At 37.6% G+C, this 20,125-nt stretch overlaps 1 protein-coding gene and 1 long non-coding RNA gene across 6 annotated transcripts in view; one reads left to right on the forward strand and one right to left on the reverse strand.

The window, feature by feature from the left end:
* Positions 1-3,048, reverse strand: part of ARB2A (ARB2 cotranscriptional regulator A) — a 421,353-nt gene extending 418,305 nt beyond the window's left edge. For all 4 annotated transcript variants that reach the window (XM_030847879.2, XM_060296012.1, XM_060296010.1 and 1 more), the window contains exon 1: positions 2,890-3,048. The gene's annotated coding sequence lies outside the window, so the exon portion shown is untranslated. The remainder of the gene's footprint in view (positions 1-2,889) is intronic.
* The window catches only part of LOC115845252 (uncharacterized), a 58,171-nt gene continuing 41,085 nt past the window's right edge, over positions 3,040-20,125 (forward strand). Inside the window, exons 1-3 of one of the 2 annotated variants that reach the window (XR_009563427.1) lie at positions 3,040-3,134; positions 7,841-7,941; positions 10,379-10,661. This is a non-coding gene — a long non-coding RNA (uncharacterized lncRNA). The remainder of the gene's footprint in view (positions 3,135-7,840; positions 7,942-10,378; positions 10,662-20,125) is intronic. The other variant, XR_009563428.1, reaches the window with a different exon arrangement.

The raw sequence follows: 20,125 nt of genomic DNA on the forward strand, positions 1-20,125 counted from the left end.
ATGTGCTTGGTGAGGACGTGGAGAACTGCTGGTGACGATGCAGAGAAAATGGAGCCTCCATGCATTGCCAGTAGGAATGTAAAATAGTGTAGCCACTGTTGTTAATAATATGTCAATACTTAAAAAAATAAACATAGAATTAACACATGATCCAGCACTTCCACTTCTGGGTATATAACCAAAAGAATTAAAGCAGAAGACTCAAACAGATATCTGCACACTCATGTTCATAGCAGCATTACTCAAAATAGCCAAAAGGTGGAAGCAACCCCAGCATTCACAGACAAATGAATGGATAAACAAATTGTAGTCTATATATACAATGGAATATTATTCAGCCTTAAAAAGGAAGAACATGGACTTCCCTGGTGGCGCAGTGGTTAAGAGTCCGCCTGCCGATGCAGGGGACACGGGTTCGTGCCCCGGTCTGGGAAGATCCCACATGCCGCGGAGTGGCTGGGCCCATGAGCCATGGCCGTTGAGCCTGCGCTTCCGGAGCCTGTGCTCCGCAACGGGAGAGGCCACAGCAGTGAGAGGCCCGTGTACCGCAAAAAAAAAAAAAAAAGGAAGAACATTTTAACATATGCTACAACATACATGAACCTTGAAGTCACTATGCTAAGCAAAATAAGCCAGTGAAAAAGGACAAATGTCGTATGATTCCACTTATATGAGGTATCTAGACAGAAACAGAAAATTCATAGAGAAAGTAGCTTAGTGGTTGTCCAGTGCTGAGGAGAGAGGGGAATGGGGAGTTAATGTTTAATGGGTATGGAGTTTCAGCTGGGAAAGATGAAAAGATCTGGAAATGGATGGTAGTGACAGCTGCATAACAATGTGAATGTACTTAATTCCACTGAAATGTACACTTAAAAATGGTTAAAATGACTAATTTTATGTTATGTATAGTTTACCACAATTTAAAAAAAAAGGAATGAAAGGTAAAGTTGACATATGTTAGCTTATTTCACTTGCTACTTAGTTATCCACGGCCATTGTACAAACCCAATCTGACCCTAAAACAGACAGCTCAAGTTATGTTCAACTGAGTAAATAGTGCTTAATTTTGTTTGCGCTAATGAAAAGCTTGGAAACATCTCTACATATCTGAAGACATCAGATTATCCTCATAGAGGTCTGCCTGGGAAAGCTGAGAAAAACAGGCTGTCAATAAAAAAGATCTCTCAGGCTCACACAAAACACTGAGTAAATATTCCTGAGATTTTTAAACACTGATGCCTCCATGCCTATATCCTTGCTATTCCAAGATATACCAATACATTCCTGCCTCAGGGCCTTTTCCTAGCCTAAAACACATACCCACATACCTGCAGAGCTCACTCCCTGATTTCATGCAGATCCCTACTCAAAAGTCCTCTTATCAGAGAGGCAGGATTTTTTTTTTTAAATGGTAGAATGGGAACTGCCTTGTCCTGTGACTATTTTTTTTAATATAAATTTATTTATTTATTTTTGGCTGTTTTGGGTCTTCATTTCCATGCGAGGGCTTTCTCTAGTTGTGGCAAGCGGGGGCCACTCTTCATCACGGTCCGCGGGCCTCTCACTGTCTCAGCCAGAGAGGCAGGTTTTGACCACCCTATTTAAAACAGCATCCTCCATCATTCATTCTCTCTCCCCTCAATGTGCTTTATTTTTCTTCATAGCCCTTATCACTACCTGATATATCTACTTGCTAACTGTCCTTCTCTATCCGCTACAGCGTAAATTTCAGAACAAAGACTGCCCATTTTGTTCAATATTGGAAGCCCAGCAACTAGAACACCACCTGGCACACTGAAGATGGCCCATAAATACCTGTTAATGGAATGAGTGGGTGCATGGTTACGGTTTCATAGGTCATGCTGCCCTCTTGGCGTTGGTGCTATTCTACCATTTACCAGTGTCACAACAGCCTCTGCTTCTAAGCCATCCACAGCATTCCTGGTTTAGGCTTAAGTGGAAGGAACACTTAAAGAGTCAGATAGAAGCCTGGTACCAGAATGCCAAAAAACTGCTCCCTGACTTATTTTCTAAATACATCAAATGAATACAGTGTATCTGTCCCTCACAATGAGGGATAAAAAACAAGCACGAAGAATACACCTCTAACACCGCTTTAAGACAAAAAGACACCGTGGATTGCATCACATTTCACCTGTTTTGATAAATGGTACAAGGCACTCGCTAGCCTGAAAACCAAAGGATTTTCCCTCTGCAACTTTTCACAGGATTTGGGGAAACAGACAAAGGCAACAAGACTGTCAATAAATATAGCCCAAAATTAAGTAACCAATTACTTGGCATAACAAATACACACTCTGGAGCACTAGAAGAATATGTTAAATCTCTGGATGAGAGAAAGAGAAGACTGCCTCCAAAATATACCTAACTTTGTTTCAAAGTCAAAAGTATTCAATTAAGAATTCATCCCAGTGAAATGTCCCACCAGCGCCCATGCACGTTACAAGTTTGGGGAGCATTTTATAACTGCACTTTAATCTTCTGCCTACAGCGAATGTCTTCTGGTAAAGGTTTGGCAGGTGATGATCATTTTCGTAGAAAAATCTTCAACCAGAGAACCACCAAACCTCCCCACCTGAGAAAGCTTAGAAAGGCCCATTACGCTACAGTCTCTAGGCTCCCAGAACCCCAAACGTCCAAGAGTAGGGAGACTCATCCAGGGAACACACTTGTAATGCCCCGCCTCGGAAGTGGAAATGGCAGGTGTAAGCTGCCCATCAGCGGGGTCCTGTACACAGGGCAGAAGTGTCCGCAGGAAACGCGGCGCCACCGACCCCCGCCCGAGACGAACCAAGGCCAGCCTCTTCCTCTGATTCCCGCCCGGGCCTGCCCCCCGGGAGTTCACAACCCAGCAAACGCAGGTCCTACCTGAGCTCTGCCCCCAGCTACAGGGCTGTGGGGGGAGGCGGGAGGAGGCGTGGCCTTCCAGCTCGCCAGCCGAACTCCCTCGTGCGGTTGTTACGACTTTCCCTCTCCGGATCCGCGCCCCGAACAAGTTCCAGTTGCACTTCCGGGGTCCGCAGGAGATTGAAACGTCATTGCGCACACGTCGGCGGCGGCCGCGACAAGCCGGAAGGAGGCGGGGCGTGGTCGCTGGGTCGGTTCTTGTGGTGGTAGGTGGGCTGGGAGAGAAAGGCACGCGGGAGGGAGGGATTGTCCTGTTATGTCCCTGTGGGCTCTCTTCGCCTTTCCTTCGCTCTTTCTTCTGGAGTAATGGACACCCCTTCCTGGGTTACTTCAGAGTATGGGGCCACCGTGAAGCCTCGTTCTCCAAGCGTAGTTTAAAAACAGTTGGGAGAGTGCCCATGCCACTAATTGCCCACTCTCCCACACATGGTTTATCCCGCTTCACCTGGTCCCTTCAACTCCAGAAAAGACAGGGAGTGGAAAAGTCTAGATGTAGAAGATTAAATTTACCTGTAAATTATGACTTACGTGAAGTAGGTACTCATTTTCTTTATCTACTGACTGCTAATAGGATAGATTGGAAACAGCTGTGTAAAGCTAGGATCACATCGCTAACAGTGGGTTGGATCTAAACTCAGCCTTTACGGTAAAAATCCCTGAGAGTAAAAATTACTCATGAAAATACTGTAAGTGGCCCACAAAGTGCAGGATATGTGATGTTAAGCATAAACTCTAGGTCTTTAATTCTTAGACACACTTGAATGTGAGACCTCTTAGCTAGTTTATATGTTTTCATAAAAAGGGAGTTTGTAGATATCTGGGCATTTAAACAATCCTGATAAATCCAAGGGGCAACACTTAGTTTTCATCTTGCTTAACCATTCACCAGCATTTGACACAGTTCATCACATCCTCCTTTTCGAAACTTGAAACGCTTTCTTCATTTGACTTTTGTGAACTCACAGAGCTCTTTTGATTCTTCTTTGCTAGACTCTGCCTCATTTCTTAGTGTGTCCCAGCTCTCTTCCCCTCTTTAGCCACCTTTATTTCCCGGGTAATCTCATTCTTTCCTTCACTGTCTTTATATAGCATCACTATGCTGATGGCTTCCAAATAGCCATTTCCAGCCATTATTTCTTTGATTTCTATACTAACATAGCTAACTTCTTAGTCAACATATCTTCTAGGATATTTAACATGCATTTCAAACTATTTTCTGTTTCCAAAACCTGTTTCACTCTTCCTAGTGTATATCTTTACATCTCAGCAAATGGCATATTGACTCTTAGAATTGTTCAGTTCATAGTTTGATTCTTCTTTCTCTCAAGTTTCACATCCAGTCAGTCCCTCAGCAAAATCTATCGGCTCTTTTCAAAAGGTATTCTAAATCTAACCAATTCTTACCACCTCTACAACTACTATGCTACTCCTCACTGGATGCTCTAATTGTTTCTTAATTGTTCTACACGCTTCTGTTCTTACTTTTCTACAACCTAGTCTCCACTTGTAATAGGTGAATTGCCAGAAGCTCTCTGTGGACTACTTTAGGCATTAAAACTCATGGACTAATTTGAGAATTAAAACTCCAAGTGGTTCCATTGCTTGGGGGGGGGGCACACTTTTGTGACTGCTACCTCCAAGAGACCTACCAGCTTCTCACTTTGAAAATCAGATAAAAATTCTCTTTTGACAGTAGGAGAGGAAAAGTGAGCATTTTCAAATATACCCAGAGCTCTCTATTTTCCTTAATAAAATCTGCCTTTAAGGGAAACTGTTTTACCAGAGCCTAACCAACTGGGGGGTTACCAACCTAGTGAAATGAAAATACTCAACTCCAGACCACTCTAGCCTTTGAAGTGGAAGGAAAGTGGACAACATGCAGAAACAGAAGGGGACAGTAAGCAGAGAGATGAAAACATTAAGAAGGAATCAACAGGACATGCTGGAAATCCAAAACACAGGAACTGAAATGAAAAACACCTTTGGTAGGCACATAAGTAGACTGGACACAACCAGGGAAAGAATCTAGATTAAGGATATGTCAATAGAAACTTCCAAAACTGAAAAGAAAAAAGAATGAAGAAGATGAAACAGAATATCCAAGAAAAGTGGGGAAATTACAAAAAGTTTAGCATATGCATAATGGGAATGCTAGAAGGAGAAGAGAGAAAAGGAACAAAGGAACTATTTGAAGTAAGGACAGAATTTTCCAAAATTAATGACATTAAAACCCACAGATCCAGGAAGCTTAGAGGATTCTAAACTGGATAAATACTAAAAAATTACACTTGGGCATATATAATCAAACAGCAGAAAATGAAAGTCTATGAGAAAATCTTGAAAGAGGTCAGAGGGGAGAAAACAACCAATGTTGCCTACAGAGAAAAAATAAGATATGAATTACATTGAACTTTTCTTCAGAAACTATGCAAAAAGAAAATGGGATGATATATTTAAAGTCTTGAAGACCTAGAATTTGATATCCAGTGAAATTATCCTTAGAAAATAGAGGAAAAATAAAGACTTTCTCAGACAAACAAAAATTGAGGGAAATTGTCACCAGTGGACTTGCCCTGCAAGAAATGTTAAAAGAAGTTCTTCAAAGAGATAGAAATGTCATACATTAGAAATTTGGATCTACATGAAGAAAGAGTTTTTGAGAAGGAATAAATGAAGGTAAAATATTTTTTAAACTTTTCTTAATTGATGTAACAGATAACATTGTTCAAAATAATATCAACATTGTGTTCTTTGATTATAGCTTTTGGGTAAGTGAAATGAATGACAGCAGTGTTATAAAGGACAGGAGGGAGAAATTGAAAATACTTTGTACTTTAACTACCCATGAAGCATTATAGTGTTATTTGAAAGTGGACTTAGGTAAGTTGTAAATGTATATTGCAAATTCTAAGGCAACCATTTTAGAACATCCAAAAACAAAAGTTTTAATTGGTATCTCAAGAGAGGATGGAAACTAGAATCATATAAAATGTTCAGTTAAAATCAGAGAAGGCAGAAAAAGTGTGGAAGACCAAAAAAAAAAGAAGAAAGAATGAATGAAGAGAAGCAATGAATAGAAAACATTTAAAGTGATTTAGATCATATTGGATTTTTAAATAACTAAGATTGAGACATTCCAAAATTATCCTAATGTAAACAGAAAAGCCATAATGCATGCCTAGCTTATAATGTAGGGGTAGGGAAAAACATCTGACAAAGAAGGTTTAGACTGTAGTATTACAAGAAAAATTTGGATTTCTGCTTATTTCCCCCACCCCCAAGCACCACATATTCAATATATGTCATACTGTGACATATATATGTGTGTGTATGTATAGATATATATATATAAATAAGAGAAACTATGAATTTTAAAACATGTCAAATAATTATGTAAAAATCATGTTTTCGAGCTTGAAATGGTACTTCCTTTTTGGAATATTAGGACTGAGTAATTCTTCAATCTCTTCTTGGTACTTTTATGAACTTTCCCTTCCAGTTTATATCTCAATTCTGAACTCTCTTATTCCTAGTTCTCCACAATTACTTCTTTAAGCACAAAATTTACTCTTAACTCTTCTTCATTCTAATCCTCTTATACACTGATATCTGTATTCTGGGCAACCTGATTATTCCCAAATACCCTCAGAAACTTATTCCACCTCCCAATATTCACTGGAACTTGATATATTTAATGTTGAATATGGTCAGTGGGCTTTTAAGATATATTCCCTCCTCCTTATAATGAGCTTTTTTTCTTACACACACACACACACACACACACACACACACACACTACATTCCTGTAGTAAATCTGAGCTGTGAGTACAACTATATGATGAGTTGTGTGAGTTCTCCTAAGAGAGAGAGAAAAGAAAAGTAATAGAGACTGATCCCAAGCTAATTCATTGTTGGAATCATTAGGACTTAAAGAGCTATAAGTATATAACTATACTTAATGACTTAAAGGAAAAGAATACTCACATTGAATGAGAATACAGGAATTCTCAGCAGAGACATAAAATTTATAATAAAGAACCAGATGGAAATTCTATTACAAAACAACAAAATATACGAAATTTTTAAAAATTCACTTGATGGGCTTAACAGAAGAATGGAGATTGTGAAGATAGAGTCAGTGAACTTGGTCATACATAACACAAAAATAGCATACCTATGCACAAGAAAGTCAAACTTCTGTGAACCAACAATAAAGAGAAAATCTTGAAAGCTGCAGGAATAAAATGACACATTCATATAAGAGAACACTGATCCAAATGATCAGAACTTGGGTCTTCTCATCAGAAACAGTGGAAGCCAGAAGAGAGTAGATCGTTTTTGAAGTGCTGAAAGAAAAAGACAGTCAATCCAGAATTCTGTATCTAGTGAAATATCCTTCAAGAGTGGTGAAATAAAAAGTTTTAGGTAAAAGACTTTATCACAAGCAGATCTGCACTACAAGAAATGCTAAAGGAAGGGAAATAAAATCAAATGGCAATTCAAATCTTCAGGAAGAAAGAGCATCAAAAGTAGCAAATATCTCAGTAAATATATGTTTTACCTCTTAATTTCACTAAAATACATATAACTGTTTAAAACAAAAATTATAACATTGTCTAGTAAGGCTTATTATATCTTTTGATATAGTACATATGAAAGTTAGCTATACCATAAAGGGCAGGGTGGGGTAAGTAGTGAATGTATATTTATACTCTATAGAAAGTTAAGGATATACGTTTTAATACTTAGAATAACCACTAAAAGAAATGCAAAGAAATGTAAAAAGCCAATAGATAAATTAAAATATATAAGAATATTCATAGCAGTTTATTTACAATAGCCCCAAACTATAAATAATCCAGGTGTCCATCAGAGAGTAGCATAAACAAATTTTTGTATATTTATGCAACAGACTACTAAACAATGGAAAGGAACAAGCCACTAATACCTGGAACAACATGAATGAACCTCAAAACATTAAGCTGAGTGAAAGAAGCCTTGCATGCAAAAAAGGTATGCTGGTTATAATTTCATTTATATGAAATTCTAGAAGAGGCAAAACTAATCAATGGTGGAAAAACTAGATCAAAAACACTAAGTTTGGGAGATACCTGGCTTGTTCAAACAGTTCTAAGGAGGCCAAAGTGGCTGGAAAGAAGAAAACAAAGAAGAGTAGTAGAAGAGGAAAGAGGGATGTGTGAATGAGGGATCATGGAGGCTATTGTTAAGACTTTTTACTCTGAATGAAAAGGGGAGTCACTGTAAATAGAGGAGAGACACTATCTGATTTTAAAAGGGTCTCTATGGCTGCTTTAAGAATTGACTGTAAGGGGTCAGTATAGAACTAGGCAGACAATTTGTGAGGCTATTTTGTTCATCTAGATGAACAGTGATGGTGACTTGGACTCAATAAGTTTTAGCTCTTAATGTTATTTAAATTCAAGATAGGTTTAACGTCATTGAATTTTTAAAAATATTCAGATATATTTAATTTTCAAGAAATATTTCTTATTTTCTGATTGCTTATTTTACATAGTAGAATGTTCTTTTATGTTTACAATATCATCTGAAAATTCTTTTCTTCTGTTTCCTCAACCATCTCTCTTTCCTCTAAGGTTGGTTATTCTGCTTATTGTCATCCTTGTCTTTGATTGATTTTCTGCGAATATCTGGTGATCCCTGATTTTCTGTTTAGGTCTTTGTAAAATGGGTTATGTTGATTACTTTAGAGGTAACTAGAATGTTTTTCCTTCCAATATTTTATCATGAATATATACAAACATAAAGAAAGTTAAAATAATAGTACAGTGGACATGTGTCCCCACTACCTAAACTCTCCTGTTAGCATTTTATTATACTGTACTAGCTTTGTCATATAACTGTTCACATATTCATCTTCTATTGAGCCATTGATTTATATGTTTTTTTAAAAAAAAAGCATTTCAAAGTAAATCATGGCATTAATTTTTCCTGTAGTTGTGTAAGTGGAGGTTTTCTAAACAGGAAGGAAAAATGAGGCTCTGAGTCAGTAGATAGGGCTTTTCCTAGTCACAATTACCTTAAGGATATAGGGGTGGAAAATAGAAAGGTAAGCTGAAGTCTCTCACAGTTATTAAACTAAGAAGGGTTTTATCCTTGTGGAAGAGAATTTCCCTCCTGGTCTGTCTTTCTGTCTCCCTCCCCCCAAGCCCCAGTCAATTTTGTACCTTTTTCAGAGGAACAGTGTAACCTCGAGCTTTGCTATGTGATATTTTTCTCCTATATCATTTATTTGTTTAGATGTTAAGATTTAGCTGTTTGTGATTTTTAAAAACCAAATAACAGCAGTTTAAGCAAGATAGAAGTTTATTTCTCACACACATAAGTGTGGGTACCCCAGGACTAGTTTTCCAATCATCAGTGAACCAGGTTTCTACATTTTTGTGGTTCTGTCGAGCTCAGTATGTGCCATCTACAGCCGATGAAAGTGGCTGCTCTAACTCTGGACATTATGCCCACCTTCCAGCCAGAAGGAAGAGTCCTTTAAGAATTTCCCAGCCAGAAGTTGCTCACAACATTTTTGTTTATATCTTATATGTCAGTACTTAGACATATAGTCACACATAACTACTAATAACAGATTTAAATTATAATGGAGTAATCACAGTTTGGGCACACAAAATGGAGTCAGGTGGCCATTGAGGATATGGTCTCTGGTCTCTGCATCACTGAGAACTTGAACTTTCTTTGAAATGTTCCAGGCCCAAGGACACCACCAGCATATTCAGAACAACACTTGCCAGCTGCAACCTTATCGTCTCAAGGTCTCCCTTTGAAACTGTGCAACCATTTCAGACCCCAACCAATCCATGCTTACCAAGCACCCTCACTTCTTGCCAGCTCTAATCATAATTCTTGAAAAACAACTCATATAATTAACTGTGGCCTTGCAACTTTTTGCCTTTATAAGCCTCTCTGATTTTGTAGTCTGGTAGAACACAATTCAAGTGTTTGTTGAATCTGTGTTTCCAAGGCTGCAGTCTTTATTTCAGTCAGGTCTCCATTTCTGAAACTTTTAACACTACCTGCTATTAAGTACTAGGAAATGTTATGTTGATTCAAGGTGACCATGTGCTTCACAGGACAAAAGGGAGAATGGATGTTGCAGGTACAGCTAGCAGTCTTTGTTTTAGACCTCAACATCCATATTATTTCCAGGAAGACATTTCCCAGGCAGATCACTCACTTTCTCTAGGAAGCCATTCTCAGCATGTTAGCCTGAGGCAAAAGATTCCAGCCAAACTGTATCAGAGCCCAAGTTAGTTGTGTCTGTTCAGCTGACCTGTCTTGAACTGGTGCTTCCCTCAGTGATTTTCAAAGTGCTATGGAATTACTTTAGGGATATTATAAGAAAGCAGATAGATACTGTCTAAATAACCTTCTTAACCTTCATATCTCTTTTATATTTTAGGTTTCCTGGAATAAGAATTCATCGGAAGAAACTCTGTGGAAGTTTGAAAGCCGTTATCAGTATTCTCTGCCGATAGCAAAGGCTCTCTAGTCGGCAACTATCAGAGCAAATTCTGTCTCTCCACTCTGTGGTCCTAGGCCCACTGTAGCCACCAGGGAACAGTTCAGCTGAAATGAGCAATCAACTCCATTCCTGTTGTTATTCTTAAAACTTCCTGGCACAGCATCAGATACCTGCATGAAGGAAAAGCTTCTTCAGCCTTCCCTCTCTATTTGGCTTCCAGGTAACCAATTCAGCTTATAGATTTTATTGCCTAAGGTGAAACATCCTGAGCCTGTGTACCTCTTAACTGTACCAATGCTTACCAGGTTAGAGTTAAAAACAGTATACAGCACAACACAATTCATATGTGCAGTAACTTTATTTTCTATACATGATCTCATCTTGTTCTATAGCTCTTAATTTTGCTAAGGTAAATTTTACCAGGTAAAGTTAACCTTTTCCAATTAAAATTTTTTCTCTGCTATATGTTTACTCAATCCAATGAATAAACTTTCCATCAGGAATATAAATCATTTGACATTTGGCCCCCTTTCTACCTCTTAATTCTTGAGATAGTGTTGGGTATAGGGGAAACTTATGTGTCCTTATGGATGTGGGACAAGAAGCCTCTGTGCCTGTGCTGGGTTCTTGTTAGAACCCAAAAGACATTGAGGTTAAAAAAAAAGTCATTGAGGTGACTTTTCTCCTCTCCTGTTACTGGGAATCCTACAGTAGGGTACATTGAGGTATGGGCTGGTCTGTCTCATCTGGTATTTTGGCCATTATCTTAGTGTTCCTCACTACTCTCCAGCAGCATGGCCATTTGCCTCTAGTTATGAGGGACCTTCAATCTGTGGTCTTTGTCTCATGACACCAATCCTGGGACTAAAACACTCATTGATGGAATGTTTCCAACAATACATCTCAATTGTATTCAAGGTGCATTATGGTTCTTAGATTAATTCTTTAAGAATATTAAATATTGCCCACTACTACTCATACCAAACAGTGTCAGCAAAAGATTGTAAATTCCAAGCATGAGAGAATTTATTTGCCAAAATAGAGAACTTATATTCTTATAGACATACACACACAAAAAAATCATGGCCTTTTACCTTAACATCATACACAAAAAGTTCAAAATGGGTCATAGACCTAAATATAAATGGTAAAGTAATAAAGCTTCTAGGAGAAAACAGGGGAATAACTTCATGTTCTTGGGAAAGGCAAAAATTTCGTAAACAGGGTAGAAAAAAAAAATGAACCATAAAAGAAAAGATTGGTGGGCTTCCCTGGTGGCGCAGTGGTTGAGAGTCCGCCTGCCGATGCAGGGGACACAGGTTTGTGCCCCGGTCCAAGAAGGTCCCACATGCCGTGGAGCGGCTGGGCCCGTGAGCCATGGCCGCTGAGCCTGCACGTCCAGAGCCTGTGCTCCGCAATGCGAGAGGCCACAACAGTGAGAGGCCCGCGTACCACAAAAAAAAAAAAAAAAAAAAGAAAAGAAAAGATTGGTAAGTTGGACCACACAAAAAAATTGTCTTTCCTATTGTGGAAACACTGCCTTATGTGCAGGGCAAAGGTGATCCGGGCTCCAATATTTTCAATGCACCACACCTAAGATAGAGCCTCCATTCCATTAGTTGAGGGGGGGGGGGCGTGCTGGAGGAGTCCTCACCTCTTGTTTCACTTGCCAAGGACTCAGCCTCTGCACTAGGTAGTTGACGATGGGATGAAAAACGTTGAATGTTGCTCCTCACACATGTAGAAGGTTCTCAGATTGGGAATTTGGGAGAGAGGGAACCCCATGTTATTGGCTGCAGCTCTCCAGAATGGAGTCTCTGCCTTGCTTGGAGCAGAGAGGGAGAGAGCAGTGTTAGTTTAAATACCACACACTCTAGCCCTTTTTTTACCAAATTTTCATAGATTTTCTGGAATAGTTGTTTCTTGATGCGCTCTTTGCCTTTTGAACCATTTTCAGAGCCTTTAAATGGTGTTTGTTTGTTCATTTGTTCTTTTAACTTTTCATTTCGGGAGCAGGTCAGTAGACTTTTTTACACTGTCATGCTGGAAGTCAGTACAGGGGGGCAATTTTGAACATATAGATTCTCAATTCATTTCTAATCTATTTATTTTACTTTTGAGCCCATCTTTGATTCTCTATTTTCTATTTGTTATATTTCATTTATTAGTACTATGTAGTTGGGTTAAAGATGATGTGTTAAAGCTTGGACTCTTCTGTGCATTTTTTTTCATTGATGTGTAATTGACATATAACATCATTAGTTTCAAGTGTACAATATAATGATTTAATTTTTGTATATACACACAGTGGAAAATTCACATATAACTTTATAGCTCACCCTCAGTATTCTTGATACCTAGCCGCAAATCATGTAGTGCTGTATTTACTATTGAAAAAAGTTAGTTTATAAGTGGGCTCATCTAGTTCAAACACATGTGCAAGGGTCAACTGTCTTGTTAAATCAACACAATAAGCCTAGTTATATCCTTCATACATAGTTACAATTTTTTTTCCTCCTGTTAAGAACTATTAAGATCTACTATCTTAGCAACTTTCAAATATACAATACAGAATTATTAACAATAGTCATCATGTTGTACAGTAACTACATGCCCGTGACTCTTTAATTTTATAAGTGGAATACATTTATTTTTCTGTCAGGATGTGGAGACTTTGGGAATTCCCTGGCAGTCCAGTGGTTAGGACTCTATGCTTTCCCTGCAGGGGGCACGGGTTTGAGCCCTGGTTGGGAAACTAAGATAGCGCAAGCTGCACAGCACAGCCAAAAAAAAACGATGTAGAGATTTTATTTTTGTTACTTGTGTGCATACAAGTGTTCCTTTTATTTAAAAAATATTTTTATTGAAGTTAAGTTGATATATTAGTTTCAGGTGTGCAGCTTATTGTTTCAGTATTTTTATAGATTAATAAAACTTATTACAAAATAATAGCTACTATTCCCTGTGCCATACAATATATCCTTGTTGCTTAACTACTTTATACATAATGGTTTATATCTCTTATTCCATAACTCCATCTTGCTCCTCCCCCTTTCCTCTCCCCACTGATAACCCCTAGTTTGTTTTCTGTATCTGTCTGTTTCTGTTTTGCTATATACATTCATTTATTTTATTTTTTAGATTCCACATATAAGCAATATCATATATAGTATTTCTCTTTCTCTGTCTGACTTATTTTACTAAATATAATATTCTGTAGTTCCATGCAGGCTGCTGCAAATGACAGAATTTCATCCTTTTTTATGGTTGAGTAATATTCAATTGTATATATTGATGGACACTTTGAGTTGCTTCCATATCTTGGCTATTATAAATAGTGCTTTGATGAACATTGGAGTGCATGTATCTTTTCAGATTAGCGTTTTCATTTTTTTCTGGATATATGCCCAGGAGTGGAATTGCTGGATCATATGGTAGTCCTATTTTTAGTTTTTTGAGGAACTTCCACACTGTTTTCCATAGTGGCTGCACCAGTTTACATTCCCACCAACATTGTAGCAAGGTTCCCTTTACTTCCTTATCAACATTTGTTATTTGTAGACTTTTTGATGATGGCCATTCTAATAGTTGTGAGGTGATATCTCATTGTGGTTTTGATTTGTATTTCTTTAATAGTTAGTGATTTGGGGCATATTTTTATGTGCCTGTTAGCCATCCGTGTGTCTTCTTTAGAAAAAAATGTCTATTCAGGTCTTTCACCCATTGTTTTTTTTTGATTGTGTTGTTGTTTGTTTGATATTGAATTGAATTATCTGTTTATATATTTTGGGTATTAACCATTGTTGGTCATATCATTTGCAAATATTTTCTCCCATTCAGTAGGTTGTCTTTTCATTTCATTTTCTCTTTGCAGTGTTTCTCAATGTGTTTCCTAAAAAGCTTTTTAAGTTTAATTAGGTCCCATTTGTTTAGTTTTGCTTTTATTTCTTTTGCCTTAGGAGACAGAAAAGTATTGCTACAATTTATATCAAAGAGTGTTCTGCCTATCTTCTCTTCTAGGAGTATTTTTTTTTTCTTTTGGTTTCAGGTCTTACATTTAGGTTTTTAAATGCATTTTAAGTTTACTTTTGTATATGGTGTGAGGAAATGTTCTAATCTAATTTGTCTACATGTAGCTGTCCAGTTTTTCCAGCACCACTTATTGAAGAGACTGTCTTTCCTCCATTGTATATTCTTGCCTCTTTTGTCATGGATTAATTGACCATAGGTATGTGGATTTATTTCTGTGCTCTCTATTCTGTTCCATTGATCTATGTTTTTGTTTTTGTGACAGTACCATGCTATTTTGATTACTTTAGTTTTATAATATAGTCTGAAGTCAGGGAGGGTGATATCTCCAGTTTTGTTCTTTTTCTCAAGATTGCTTTGGCAATTCAGTGTCTTTTTTAGTTTCATATGAATATTAGGATTATTTACTCTAGTTCTGTGAAAAATGTCATGGGTGTTTTGATAGGGATTGCATTAAATCTGTAGAGTGCTTTGAGTAGTTTGGCCCTTTTAACAATATTAATCCTTCCAATCCCAGAGCATGGGATATCTTTCCATTTCTTTGTATCATCTTCAATTTTCTTCATCCATGTTTTATACTTTTCAGAGTATAGGCCTTTCACCTCCTTGGTCAAATTTATTTCTAGGTATTTTATTCTTTTTGATGCAGTTTTAAATGGAATTTTCTTTAACTTTCTCTTTCTGATAGTGTATTATTAGTGTATAGAAAAGCAACATATTTCTGTATATTAATCTTGTATCCACCAACCTTACCTACTTCACTTATTAGTTCTAATAATTTTTTGGAGGAGACTTTAAGGTTTCCTATATCACACCATCTGCAAATAGTGACAGTTTTACTTCTTCCCTTCTGATTTGGATGTCCTTTATTTCTCATTCTTATCTGATTGTGGTGGCTAGGTTTTCCAAGACTGTGTTAAATAGAAGTGGTGAGAGTGGGCTTCCTTGTCTTGTTCCTGAATTTAGCGGAAAGGCTTTCAGCTTTTCACCATTGAGTATAATATTAGCTATAGGTTTGTCATAATATGTTGAGATTTTTTCCCTCTATACCAACTTTGATGAGAGTTTTTTTTTTTCGTTTTTTTTTTTTATTAATTTATTTATTTTTGGCTGTGTTGGGTCTTCGTTTCTGTGAGAGGGCTTTCTCTAATTGTCGCAAGCAGGGGCCACTCTTCATCGCGGTGCGCGGGCCTCTCACTGTCATGGCCTCTCTTGTTGCGGAGCACAGGCTCCAGACGCGCAGGCTCAGTAGTTGTGGCTCACGGGCCTAGTTGCTCCGTGGCATGTGGGATCTTCCCAGACCAGGGCTCGAACCCGTGTCCCCTGCATTAGCAGGCAGATTCTCAACCACTGCGCCACCAGGGAAGCCCTTGATGAGAGTTTTGATCATGAACGAATGTTGAATATTGTGAGATGCTTTTTCTGCGTCTATTGAGATGATCATGTAATTTTTTATCCTTCCTTTTTTTAATGTGGTGTATCACATTTATTGATTTGTGAATATTGAACCATCCTTGCATCCCTGGAATAAATCTAACTTGATAATAGTGGATCATCCTTTTTATGTGTTACTGGATTTGGTTTGCTAATATTTTGTTGAGGGTTTTGGTATCGGTATTCATCAAAGATATTGGCCTGTAATTTCTTTTTTGGTAGTGTATTTGTCTGGTTTTGGAATCAGGTTAATGCTGGTCTTGTAGAATGAATTTGGGAGTATTCTGTCCCCATCAATTTTTTGGACTAGTTTGAGGAAGATAAGTATTATCTCTTCTTTGTATGTCTTGTAAAATTCCCCTGTAAAGCTATCTGGTCCTGGACTTTTGTTTGTTGGGAGATTTTTAAATTACAAATTCAAGTTCACTCCTAATGATCAGTCTGTTCAAATTGTTTATTTATTCCTGACTCAGTCTTGGCAAGATGTATGTTTCTAGAAATTTGTCCATTTCTTCCAGGTTGTCCAACTTGCTGGCATATAACTGTTGATAGTATTCTCTTAGAATTCTTTTGTATCTCTGTGGTATCAGTTGTTATTTCTCCTCTTTCCTCTCTTATTATGTTTATTTGGGTCCTTTCTACTTATTGGTGAACCTAGCTAAAGCTTTATCTATTTTGTTTATTTTTTCAAAACACTAGCTCTTGGTTTAACTGATCTTTTCTAATTTTTTTTGTGGGGGTGGGTGGGTGTCTGTCCTCTATTTTATTTCTTTCCTCTCTGATATTTATTTATATCCTTCAGCTGACTTTGGGCTTTGTTCTTCTTTTTCTAATTCCTTTATATGGTAGCTTAGGTTGTTTATTTGAGTTGTTTCTTAAGGTAGGCCTGTATTGCTATAAACTTCCCCCTTAGAAGTGCTTTTGCCACATCCCATAGATTTTGGAGAGTTATATTTCCATTTTCATTTGTCTCGAGGTATTTTCTGATTTCCTTTTTGATATGTTCATTGACCTATTGGTTTTTTTTTGTGTGTGTGTGTGGTATGTGGGCCTCTCACTGTTGTGGCCTCTCCTGTTGCGGAGTACAGGCTCCGGACGCACAGGCTCAGCAGCCATAGCTCACGGGCCTAGCCACTCCACGGCATGTGGGATCTTCCTGGTCCGGTCACAAACCCGTGTCCCCTGCATCAGCAGGCAGACTCTCAACCACTGTGCCACCAGGGAAGCCCGACCTATTGGTTTTTTAGTAGCATGTTATTTAATCTCCACGTGTTTGTTCTTTTCCCATTTTTCATTCTGTAATTGATTTCTAGTTTCATATTGTTGTGGTTGGAAAAAAATAATTGATACAATTTCTGTCTTTTTAAATTTGTTGAGACTTGTTTTGTGGCCTAGCATGTGATCCATCCAGGAGAATGTTCCATGGGCAGTTGAAAAGAATCTATATTGTGCTGTTTTTTAATGTAATGTCCTATAGATAGCTACTAAGTACAACTGGTCTATTATGTCATTTAAGAGCACTGTTGCCTTATTGATTTTTGGTCTGGATGATCTGTCCATTGATAAAAATGGGGTGTTAAAATTCTCTACTATTATATTATTGTTGATTTCTCCCTTATGTCTGTTAGTATCTGCTCTATGTATTTAGCTGCTCCTGTGTTGGGTGCATATATGTTAATGAGAACAATATCATCTTTTATTAATCCCTTTATCACTATGTAATGCCATTCTTTGTCTTTGTTATAGGCTTTGTTTTAAAGTCTATTTTGTCTGATATGAGTATTGCTACCCCTGCTTTCTTGTCATTTCCATTTTCATGCAATATCTGTCTATCCCCTCACTTTTAGTCTGTGCCTTTAGCTCAGAATTGAGTCTTATAGGCAGCATATAGATGGGTCTTGGTTTTCATCCAATCAGCCACCTTATGTCTTTTCACTAGAGCATTTAGTCCATTGACATTTAGATAAATTATTGATAGGTTCATACTTTGCCATTTTATTACTTGTTTTCTAGTTGTGTTTGTAGTTATTCTCTGTTCATTTCTTCTACTTTTTGTTTCTTCCCTTGTGGTTTGATGATTTTTTTAGTAATATGCTTGTGCTCCTTTCTTTTTATTTTTATGTATCTATTGTAGGTTTTTGATTTGTGGTTATCATGGGGTTTATATATATTGACCTATAAGTGTATCTGCATGTTTTAAACTGGTAGTCATTTAAGTTCAAAAACATTCTAAAACATCTACATTTTGTACTCCCCTCCACCACTTTTTCTGGGGTTTTTTGGGTTTTTTTTCTGTGGTATGCGGGCCTCTCACTGCTGTAGCCTCTCTCATCATGGAGCACAGGCTCCGGATGCGCAGGCCCAGTGGCCATGGCCCATGGGCCCAGCCACTCTGTGGCATGTGGAATCCTCCCGGACCAGGGCACAAACCCGTGTCCCCTGAATCAGCAGGCAGACCCCCAACCACTGTGCCACCAGGAAGTCCCACTTTTTGTATTTTTGATGTCATGTTTTACATCTTCATGTTTATCCCTTAACTTTTCATTGTAGTTATAGTTGTTTCTACATTTCTTTTCTCTTTTAATCTTCATACATATTTAAGTATTAAATAAATTAAAGTAAAAGCTTATTTAAGTAGTTGATCCTCAGTTCTTTGTATTTGCCTTTCCTTGTGGGATTTTCCATTTTCTATGGATTCTTCTTTCCCACGTAGAGAAGACCCTTTAACATTTTTTTAGCGTGGGTTTAGTATTCATGAACTGTTTTAGTTTTTTCTTATTTGAGAATTATTTATCTTTCCTTTGATTCTAAATGATAATGTTGCTGAGGAGAGTATACTAGTTTGCACATTTTTCTCTTTCAACACTTTGGATATATCATGCCACTCCTTCTGTCCAGCTGATTTCTTAGATTGGCTGCTAGCCTTATGGAGATACCCTTGTATATGACTCTGTTGTATTTCTGTGGAAAATGCCATTGGAATTTTGATAGGGATTGTATTCAATCTGTAGATTACATTGGGTAGTATGGAATTTTTTTTTCTGCCTTCAAGTAATATTATATGTCACATATAGTATAGACCTTACAACAGTATACTTTATTTCCCTTCTTCCAACCTTTGTGCTATTCATGTTATATATCTTATTTCTTCATATGTTGAAAATGTTATAATACATTGTTATCACTTTTGCTTTAAATCATTCATTATCTTAAAAAAGATATTAAAACTAAGAAACATCATCTTTTATATTTATCTATATATTTACATATTTGCTGCCTTCGTTCATTTGTGTAGATACATTTTTTTTTTTAACATCTTTATTGGAGTATACTTGCTTTACAATGCTGTGTTAGTTTCTGCTGTGTAACAAAGTGAATCAGGTATATGTATACATATATCCCCATATCCCCTCCCTCTTGCATCTCCCTCCCACCCTCTGTATCCCACCCCTCTAGGTGGTCAGAAAGCACCGAGCTGATCTCCCTGTGCTGTGCAACTGCTTCCCACTAGCTATCTACCTTACGTTTGGTAGTGTATATATGTCCATGCCTCTCTCTCGCTTTGTCACAGCCTACCCTTCCCCCTCCCCATATGCTCAAGTCCATTCTCTACTAGGTCTGTGTCTTTATTCCTGTCTTACCCCTAGGTTCTTCATGACATTTTTTTTTTCTTAAATTCCATATATAGGTGTTAGCGTACGGTATTTGTCTCTCTCTTTCTGACTTACTTCACTCTGTATGACATACTCTAGGTCCATCCACCTCATTACAAATAGCTCAATTTCGTTTCTTTTTATGGCTGAGTAATATTCCATTGTATATATGTGCCACATCTTCTCTGTCCATTCATCCGATGATGGACACTTAGGTTGTTTCCATCTGAGGGCTATTGTAAATAGAGCTGCAGTGAACATTTTGGTACATAACTCTTTTTGAATTATAGTTTTCTCAGGGTATATGCCCAGTAGTGGGATTGCTGGGTCATATGGTAGTTTTATTTGTAGTTTTTTAAGGAACTTCCATACTGTTCTCCACAGTGGCTGTATCAATTTATATTCCCCCCAACAGTGCAAGAGGGTTTCCTTTTCTCCACACCCTCTCCAGCATTTATTGTTTCTAGATTTTTTCATGATGGCCATTCTGACTGGTGTGAGATGATATCTCATTGTAGTTTTGATTTTCATTTCTCTAATGATTAGTGATTTTGAGCATTCTTTCATG

The sequence above is a fragment of the Globicephala melas genome, chromosome 3, assembly GCF_963455315.2.
Source record: "Globicephala melas chromosome 3, mGloMel1.2, whole genome shotgun sequence".
Taxonomy (NCBI): domain Eukaryota; kingdom Metazoa; phylum Chordata; class Mammalia; order Artiodactyla; family Delphinidae; genus Globicephala; species Globicephala melas.